Below are 10,557 nucleotides of genomic sequence, written 5' to 3'. Positions count from 1 at the left end.
TCCTGGGTTCAAGTCTCCATTTTTTATAGGAGGCTGGAACACAAATAGGTAGCAAGGTATGACCAACACAGGATACCAGAGCTGGTGGCTTTGACTTCAAGGGAATAGGAAACAAACCCCCTCCTTCACTTGATAGAAGTCCCAAGCATGAGGAAGTTATCCCTTCCGGCTCTCCCCCAAAACAGGAAACCAAAATCCCTTGGCATGTCTCTGTGTCCCCTTTTCTACTTTTCCCCCCCACATTCCAGAGTACAGTCTATACTGTTCCATGGCATGCAGTAAGTCCAAATACCCTGATCTCTGTGAAAAAATCCTTTCTCTTGTCTATTGGCTCATTTCCTTATCACACAGGTCAGTTGTTTTTCCAATGAGATATTTTCCATTTTCTCTTAGTTTTCATTCTTTTGACTTCGTTTTATTGTTTCTTGATGTCTCATGGAGTCATTCACCTCTACATGCCCAATTCTAATTTTTAAGAAATCATTTTCTTCAGTGAGTTTTTGTATCTCTTTTTCCTTTTGGCCAATTTTGTTTTTTAAGATGCTGTTTTCTTCCATTTTTTGTGCCTCACTTACCAAGCTATTAACTATCTTTTCACAATTTTCTTCCTTTGCTTTATTTATTTATCTAATTTTTCCTCTGACTCTTTTGTTTGATTTTGAAAATAATTTTTTAATCCTTCTAGGGACTCTTATTGGGCTTTTGTTCAATTCACATTTTTTTTCTCTGAGGCTTTGCTTATAGCTGGTTTGACTTTGTGGTCTTCTGCATTTGTGTTTTAATGTTCCTGTCAATATGGTAGATTTTTATGTTCAGGTTCTTTTTTTGGTGGTTGTTGTTTTCTCATTTTTTCCACTCCATTTCTTGATTTGGAACTTGATGTTAATATTGGGCTCTCTTGGGGGGAGGAGGGTGGGGAGGGGAGACTCTGTCTTAATCTTTAGACTTTTTCACACTGCTATTTTTAGAGCTATTCAATACTACTCCTAGGTATGCCTGATCCCTTTGGTCCTCAAATGATACTGCCCCTCAGGGCTTCTATTCCCTCTTGATTGAAAGTGCTCCTCTCAGCCCTTGAAATATCTCCCCAAGGTGGGTGTAGGCAATGGAGTTGCCAAACAGTTGCCCTTCAAGAGTCCCACTTCCTATTGACCAAAGTGCTCTTTTCTGCCCTTGAACTATGACCCCAAAATGGGTATCAGCAATGGAGTTGCCAAAGAGCATCTAGTCCTACTACTAGTATAAGGGTACCTTGTAATTTCTGTCTGACCAATTATCATGTGCCCTTATCATTTGAGAGTTCCTAAAACTGTTTCTGCTTCTCTCCCCACCACTTAGTTCACTACTGGTGTTTCATCTATATGGTTTCTTGGCCAGCCTCCTCCCTCATGTTACAGATCTCTTTTCTGACCTCCTGTGTTATCTTGCACTGTAAGAATATTTCACTCTGATCTTTTATTGGCTTTGGCACTCCAGAATTAAGTTTGAGTTATTTTAAAGGTGTTTGGAGGAGAATGTTGGGGGAGCTCAGCTCAGGGCTTTCTCTGCTCTGCCTCTTGGTTCTGCCTCTGGAAGGGCCATGGCCTCCTAATTGATCCTTGATTCAAGTTTCTCTCCATTGTAATCCATCCTCCACACAGCCACCAAATTCTAAAGCATTTAATTCCTTTAATTAACAAACTCCAATAGCTCCTGTTACCTTTAGAATTAAATATAGACTCTTCTGGGTTTTTTTTTTAAGACTCTTCTGTTTTGACTTAAAAGCACTTTACAACATGTTTCCAACTGAAATTTCCAGGCTTCTTACACATTACTTCTGTGCAGGCAAATTTTGTTCCTGGAAAACTAGACTTCTTATTGTTCTTCACTGATGACACTGCACTACCCATCTCCATGTGTTGGCACTAACTATCTCCCCTGCCTGAAATGTTCTCCCTCTTCCTCTCTACATCTTAGAATTTCTAGTTTTCTTCAAAGCTCAACTAAAATACTACTTTCAACACAAGCCTTTCCTGATTCCCAAAGTTGTTCTTTAGTGACTTCTTCCCCTAATCACCTTGCATTTATTTTGAATGTACTTGTATATGTTCATGCTTCCTATGGCTAGATTTTAAACTCCTCAAGACCAGGGACAGTTTCAGTTCTGACTATACCCCTAGCACCTAGTACAGTGCCTGGCATATAGTAAATACTTTGTAAATGCTGGTCAATTGATGCTAAAATTAAACAATGTAATCGACAAGAGTTTTCTTGTTTCTTAATATTAACTTTATGAACAGTAATTATATTGTAAAACTCTAAACATAAATGGCATAGGAAATTGGGCTGAAGGGTACCAATCTCAGAACATTGCCTGGAATTTGCTTTCATGAATAAATCTCCAATATTAGCTTGTCTTATTGTCTCTTTCTCCTAAAAAAAAAAGAGAGAGAGAAGGAAAGCATGGTCAATTGAAGCTTCTCAGAAGAAGTACCTTCCATCTTTTTAAAAGTTCTTTAGTCTAACTCTTACCTTTCTTTCCAAACTTAATTCACAAGTCCCATCATTCACTCTATGCTCTAGGCAAATGATCCTATGAGCTATTTCTCCAACTCATTATTCCATCTGCCTTCTCTGTTTGGAATACATTCCCTCCTCACCTCTGCCTCTCAGAATACCTAGTTTTCTCTAGAGTTCAGCTCAAGTTTCCCTTACTATTTAAAGCCTTCCTTCATCTACCCAATTGTTAGTATTCTTGCCCTCCTCAAATTTTCTTGCATTTACTTATCTGGGTTTGCATGTTGTGTCCAGCTAGTGGAATATAAGCTCCTACAAGGTAGGAGCTGTTTCTTTTTTGTCTGTGTTCACAGATTATAGTATCACAGGGTCATAGACTTAGTGGTGGAGAGATCACAGTAGCCATCAATAGTGCAATCTTCTCTTTTTGCAGATGAAGAAATCAAGGCCCAGGAATGTAAGTGACTTGTCCAAGATCACACAAATATTAAGCAGTCAAGGGAAAATAAACCCAAGTCCTCTGACTCCAAAGTCAGTACACTTTCTGCTGAATCATATCCCTTACAGTAAATGCTTAATAAACATTCACTGAATTAAATTGGGTTCTAGTTATTTAAGATTTTGCTGTTGCATATTCTTTAAACTTATACTTCCCCACAATATCACTTATCTTCTCTTTATCACAAATAGTATACTTTTAGATCTTTTAAACAGAGATTTGTTTTTTACCTTCACTATGACTTTGTACATGAAAAACATAATTTGGGTTAAAACTCAATGGGTGGTGACTCATCCTGGATTCAGCTCTGTTCTCTGTGCTGTGAAGGCATAAAAGGTTAATAGAGTTACACCATTTATGGAAGAGTCTGGGCTATTGCCAGGTACCTCTCATGCATGAAGTTAAAAAAAAATTTCAAAGGCCCCATTTGCTCCTGTTCCCATTGGAAACCAATCTGTTGAGTTCTTCATCTCTAAGGCAGCTTTCATTCCTAGATTCCCCCATGTTCAATTCATCCACTGACACTTGGGTAATGGCCAATGGTACATCATGACCACAGAAAGAACACTTGGCTATTAGAGCAGTAAGAGGTGAGTCATTCTTAGGAGTGTTCCAAACTAAGCAAAATCACATGGAAGGCCACCACAGCTCATGTCCCAGAAGGACTGACTTTGTCCCTAAAGTATGGCCCAAACACTACTATGGTACCACAGGAAACACTTTCATGTCACTCTCTAATTGCATTGTACCAAAAGACAAGTGAGGAGGGGCATAGGAAAAAGATACACATACAAAGCAATTTGGTTCAAAGGAAAAATAAGTGAGGTTTCTTCTCCTTTTTTATGCTATTCTTCATTTCACAGCTCTGGCACATTCTTCTCTTTGGTAATCTGTCCCCTTTTTCTTAGTAGGTGTCCATACTGCTTGTTTTAAGCAATTTTAACCAGACATTCCTCCCCCCACCCCCACCCCCCCCAGTAAATAAGTGGTCTACAAAAAAGTCAATTATATTGCTTTTGTTTTCTCTATTTTTTTTGCCTTATCTCCAGGCCTAATATTTTTCAGTCTACTTTCCTTAGTTAGCAAACTTTGTCAACTAAATAAATTTTTATAAGGTATCAGGGCTCCTAAAAATGATAATAGCTGATATTTAATTACTTTTTAAAGTTTGCAGAGCACTTTTTTTCTCATTTGAATCTCCCAATAAATACATGGAATAGTTGATGCAGGAATATTTATCCCCATTTTATGGTTGGGAAGACTAAAACTCAAAGGTGCAGAGACTTGTCTGGTCACACAGTAAATGTCAGGAGATGGTTTCAAACCCAGGACCCTCTGACTATGAGTTGGAGCCTCTTTTCATTACAGTATACTGCCTCAGGACTTGGTAATAAGCTGGTCCTTCAATATAGTTTAATGACAATGAGGTATTGGTGTTCCCTCTGTCTAAGTGGCTAACTTAGAAAGAAATAGCTTAGAGAGGGGGAGGACCTGGCTCAATAATGAAATGGAATCTCATGAAAAAATGTCCTTCAGAGTGCACTTTTTTTTAATGGATTTGTAATCTGTGATCAAATAAATAGGTTCAATAAAATAGGGGATGTCAGGTTAACAAGAAAATGCAGCTGTGTAACCACTGATATTATACCATTTGTAAATTAATGGAATTACACAATTAATTTTTCTTAAGGAACAAATTCTGATAGATACTCTGAAATGCAATTAAAAGGTACAGATCTGAAATTAGACTGAGAAAGAAGAGTTGTCTAGTGTGGACCTAACATCATTGACTTTTTTACCACAAATGGCTAAAATGTATATCTTACAAGCAATTCAAATCAGTAATTCCTTGAACATTTATTAAATACCTACCATGTGCAATGCACTGTGCTAGCTCCTGGCAGAGATAGGTTTGTATATGATACCCTTCTTTTGGAGCCTAAAATCAAGTAAAGAAAGAAGACACAAATGTAAATAACCAGCATATAACTAGAACATAATTTATGATCTAGAACAGGAATTTTTAAAAATGTTTTCCAAAATTATAAGATTCAAACCTTTTTCCTGCCTCCCTTCCCTTTCCCCACTCAGAAATGGTAAGCAATTTAATCTGGGCCAAATATGTATTATCAAGCAAAACACACTTCCATATTGGTCACTGTGGAAAGGGCACACTCAAAAAACCAAAACCCCAAAAGAAAACCGTAAATACACTGATGTGGAAGATAATTTGATCTACATCCATCCGACTCCATCAGTAGAACAGGAATTCTTAACCTGAAGTCTATTAACTTATTTTTAAAATATTTTGATAACTTTTTCAATATAATCTGTTTCCTTTGTAATCCATGTATTTTTATTAATTTTAAAACCTCCTTTTGAAAAAGGGTCCATAGACTTCACCAAACTGTCAAAGGAGTTCCTGAAAAAGATGAAAAAAAAGAACCTCTGATTTAGAAAGACAGTGTGTCATGGTGAATAGAACTTTGGGCTTGAATTTACATACCTACGGTGCAACTTTGGAAGGGACACTTAATTTCTTAAAGCCTTGGTTTTTTCATCTATAGAATGAGGTAAGACAATAACAGCACCTATGTAATAGGGTTGTTATAGCTCAAAAGAGACAATGTGTGGAAAGTACTTTTCAAACTTTAAAGTGTTATATAAAGTATTTATAAAGTGTTTTATAAATGTCAGCTATTATTATTATCATCATCATCATCATCATCACATGATCAGTGCCCCAGAGAGGAATGACATAGTGTTTTCTGAGGTCTAAGGAAAGGTAGGTCGTTCCCAACAGGAGGAGAGCAAGGAAGAAGATAGCATTTGAGTTGAACTTTAAGTGAAGGGTAGGAAAACAACAGTGAATACTGGGAGAAAGAAATGGGGGGAAATATGATTTTTGAAAAAAGCATAGAGTTGTGAAAGCACTTATCTGAGGAACAGAAATTAATCCAGGTCAGAGTGCAGAATGTATGGAGGGAAGCAAGATGAGACAATACTGTAATGATGCAGTGGTTCCCATCAGTTGCCAAGTCCAGGCATTTCAACCTTCTTAACATCTCCACATGTAATCTACACAATCTTCTTAATATTTACACATGCAATTAGGAGTCAGTAAGTGGACAGAGCATTGACCCTGGAGTCAGGAAGACATGAATTCCAGGCCAGACATTTACTAGCTGCATGATCCTGGACAAATTGTTTAGTCTTTGTCAGCCTCAGTTTCCTCATCTGTAAAATGAGGAGAATAAGAACATCTACTTCCAAAGTTGTTATGAGGATGAAATAAAATATGTGTTGCTGTGGGGTAGGCCAGCTTCCCACAGGGGATGGGGTCTAGGAGGTGGGACGGTATCAGTGAAATGATGGATGGGACACAAATTTCGCATTCAACCCACAGCGCAGGTTTCACAGGATAAACGGCTCCACCTTGGCTGAGGCCTAGCTTTATTTTATACCCTCATGATCACACATCTACTTGGCACATATTTCATTCTCAATATACATGTTTCCATAGAATCTAACAACAGACAGGAAGCCTAGGGAGATAATCAATGAAACATTGTTGCTAAGTGCAGGGTCATAGGGCAGAATCAACATGACCCAGATATAGGTTAGGGAATTCAGAGCACAGATTTGCCAGAAGTTTTTATGCCTAGACAAGAGGATCCTATCTAATGGTTACATAAGAATCCTTAGGTTTAATTTTCTAAGTGGGCTCTCCTGGTAATATCCTAGGGGGACAGAATGGGGCATCTCTATTAACCCTGCAAGCATGTTGCTCTCATCTATTTTTCCTGGGGATAAATAATAATAATAATCCTAGCAATTCCAACAATAAAGGAATGTTAATAAGGAAAGTCACTTGGGGGGGGGGGTTCAATGGGTGTTTCCATCCTTCCTGGGGGCTACTTTGCAGTCCCTGGTTTCCATGTGGACCGTGTCAAACAGTGTGGTCTTTGATGACTCCCAGCAATGTGTAATGAATTTTGCAAACCTTCATGTGGTCTAGGAACACTAGCCGTGAGACTCCTTCTGGTAGGTAGCTCACATGGCCAGACATCAGTCTATGATGTTTAGCTCATCAATACTTCCCACCTAAGCTCTTGGTTGGTCTTTCTGTTTCTACTCTCTCTCCTCTAATAACCTTTCTAGGGCTCATTACTATGCCACTTCTTTGTTCAAAGACCTTTAGTAGCTTCTTTCATCTGTAATGACAAAATGGGAACTCCCTCACTTGGCATTTGAGGCTCCCCTAAAGTTGTGGTCTCCATTGTCAAGTCCTAAACTACCTTTCTACTTTTATTTCAATTTTTTCTCTTCATATCCTTTAGCCAACCAAAAGAGACTATTAGCTACACTCCAAACCTACCAAACCACATCTCACCTCTGAACATTTGCACCATTTATCTCTAACACCAATTATTTTCTTCCCCCCATTCTTGTGGGGGGAATTCTTTGCATGCTTGGGGATAAACACCCCCCCAACTCACCAGTGGGTTTGAGGTTTCAGTTACCCTTAATCTGGTTTAGCCTATATGCCAAGATGGTTTACTGGGATGTAGCTGCTATACCTACTATAGTTTCTTGGAGCCACGGGTGAGACCTGGGTAGCAGGGGAAAGAGAAAAGAAGTTCTGAAATGGGAAGATTTATGTAAGAAGAGGGATCCTTGAAAGCCCAGAACCTGATCACAGAAAAAAGGACAAGGAAATGTTAAATTGATGGTAAAAGATGAATTCCTCCTCCTTCAGATACACATGTACTTCTATTAAAGAAATAATCCCATACAACTCCTACAATGGACAGACATATAAAGCTATTTGTAACATTTGAAACTTTGGCCAGGAAAGACAGAAAACTTTAGTCTGGAGTGTTAGAATTCTCATGTCAGGAATGCTCACAGAGGAAGCCATTCTTCTCCACCATATCCTTATCCCTCCAATTTTACTATTGCTTTTCTGAGATTGGCAAAACCTCAGGTAAATCTTCATGCCCAGAAACCAGCTGCTGGGGTAGCCTGATGAGAAGATATAAGGCACACCAAGAGAGATAAATAAAGTCTTATGTCAGAGAGGGAGGTGAGAGGAAAGGGTGGTTGCTGCAGGTGGTCACATTCTCTGTACTATAAGGTGGGGAATAAACCCTTTTTAAAAATCACACACTTGTCCCTAACCAATTGAGAGTCAGCTCTGAAGACTATCAGTAGAGAAGAATGAAAAAGATGAAGGCTTGCCACAATCTGAGTGGCCCCCTTTTTGGATACCACCTCAGGAAGGGATTTAAAATGACAGATCTAAAAGAGGCTAATGATAGCTTCCCAAGATTGTAGCCTTGGCAATCTATTATTAAAGGAGGCAAAGAGAAATAAGTGTGGTTGTGAGGTGGGAAAAATATACCCAAATTTGTAGCAGGGTCTTGCCCCAAGAATGGGAGACTTAAACTCCATTCAGTCCAGAAGTAAGAAAATAATTTTATTTGAAGAAGTGGTTTTGGTGGTATAATAACTGGTGGAATAATCTGGAGACTAATCAAATAGCTTTGGGGCTCACAAATAAGCCCAGGGACTAGCAGGTTAGCCTCTTTGGTGCTGATAGTATGGAGAAGCAGCTTCTCTGTAGGGTGGTAGCTTCCTCCGAGGAGTTAAGTTTCCTTCATGGAGTGGCAACGTCCACCAAAGAGTGGAAGCTTCCACAACCTGTGGATCAGGGTTGGTATATTTGTTGGGGTCTGGTAGCTTGGCATCTCCCTTTCCAAACTCAGGTAACTAATGGTAGCCAAGAAGAAACTACTGATTTAGAGGCAGTGAAGTGGCAGGTGTTGTGATTATTGCTTATGAAGGCAGTGGCACCAGAGCAGTGGCTTCTGGATGGAGTCTAAGCTTTGAAGACAGAACTTTTGTGACTGATGACTGTGGCCTCAGCTCCTAATAGCTGAAGAGGGATAACCTCAGTAGGTGCCCATTGAAGAGGCAAGGAACTGTCCAAGGATATGGGAGCAAAGTGGCCCTCCTTCCAGTGTCCTCCAAGCATGAGTACCTCCTTCCTCTAGAGAATGTTATCTTCCCCTCACCATCCCCAAGACCATAGATTGAGGCATATATGGGGAAAATATGGGGTTTTTTAGTTTTTTATTGTTTGTTTGTAGGATGATAGCTTGAGTGCTAGGAGGGACTTTTTGCATCAAGTTCAACCCTCTCATTTTACAGAAAAGGAACCCAAAATAATTTGTCCAAGGTTGGATAGATAGTTAGTAGCCAAAGTGGGCTTTGAACTTGGGTCCCGACTCCCAAACTTGTAATCTTCCCAATACATCACACCACTTGGTTTTCCCTGCCCCCCCCACTCTTTTTGGTTCTGCTTTAGGCATAAGGACTAGATTTGTGATTTAATTGGCATAGGGAACTCTAAGATGAGGAGATTCTCCCAACAAAAATCTAATACTTCTCTATAACATAATAATGAGTTGCCCAGAGCATTGAAAAGTTAAAGGACTTGCCCTAGACCATACAGTCAGTGTATATCAGAGATGAGACTTGTATTTGGTCTTCCTCGCTTCAAGTTAGATCCACGATAGCATGCTGACTCTCTTAGGTTTTAAATGCTTTAATGTTAATCCCCTGGTGATTTGTTTTTACTTTGAAGCAGAGTATATATGAGATAGGAATTCAAAACATATTCTTTTCTTTTTTTAAATTCTTTACTTTCTGTCTTAATATCAGTTCAAAGATGGAATACAGGCAAGGGCTAGGCAATTGGAGTTAAATGACTTGCCCAGGATTGTACAGCTAAGAAATGTCTGAGGTCAAATATTTTTTATTTTTTCAAAACCCTTACTTTCTGTCTTAGAACCAATACCACATATTGGTTCTAAGACAGAAGAGTGGTAAGGGCTAGGCAATGGGGGTTAAGTGACTTGCTCAGGGTCACACAGGTAGGAAGTGTCTGAGGCCAGATTTGAACCCAGGACCTCTCCAATCCACCAGGCCACACAAATGCCCCCCTCCCAATATATTTTTCTTAACAATGAACCTAAGTGCTATGAGGACCAGGCATTTTCACTGGCTGTCCATCCATTCCTAAAATGGTCTTCCTCCTCGTCTCTGCCTCCAGGCTTTCCCTCAGTTCCTTTCCAGCTAAAATTCTATCTTCTACAAGAAGTCTTTCCCAATCTCTTAATTTAAAGTCTTCCCTCTGTTGATGATTTCAAATTTATCCTGTGGAGAGCTTGCTTGTGCCTACTTGTTCGTGTTATTTCCCCCATTAGACTGTGAGCTTCTTGAGAGCAAGGGTTACCTTTTGCCTCTCTTCATATCCCCAGCATTTCACATTGTGTCTAGCATTTAATAAATGTTGAAAGCAAGAATTGCTTAATTTTTGTCTTTGTATCCCCGGTGCCTAGTACAGTGCTTGGCACACAGTAGATGTTTCATAAATGCTCATTAAGTTGAGTGTCACCTCCTAGTGACTGACCTATGGAAGCAGTTGTCTAGAGGTGCTCCTTGCTGGAATCTATCCAGTTCTGCCTGATTGCCCTGAGCTGGTTATTTGGGACCCG

This window comes from Monodelphis domestica, chromosome 5 (assembly GCF_027887165.1).
Source record: "Monodelphis domestica isolate mMonDom1 chromosome 5, mMonDom1.pri, whole genome shotgun sequence".
NCBI classification, from domain to species: Eukaryota; Metazoa; Chordata; class Mammalia; order Didelphimorphia; family Didelphidae; genus Monodelphis; species Monodelphis domestica.
The sequence above is the reverse complement of the archived record's forward strand: the minus strand, read 5'-3'. Positions refer to the sequence as shown.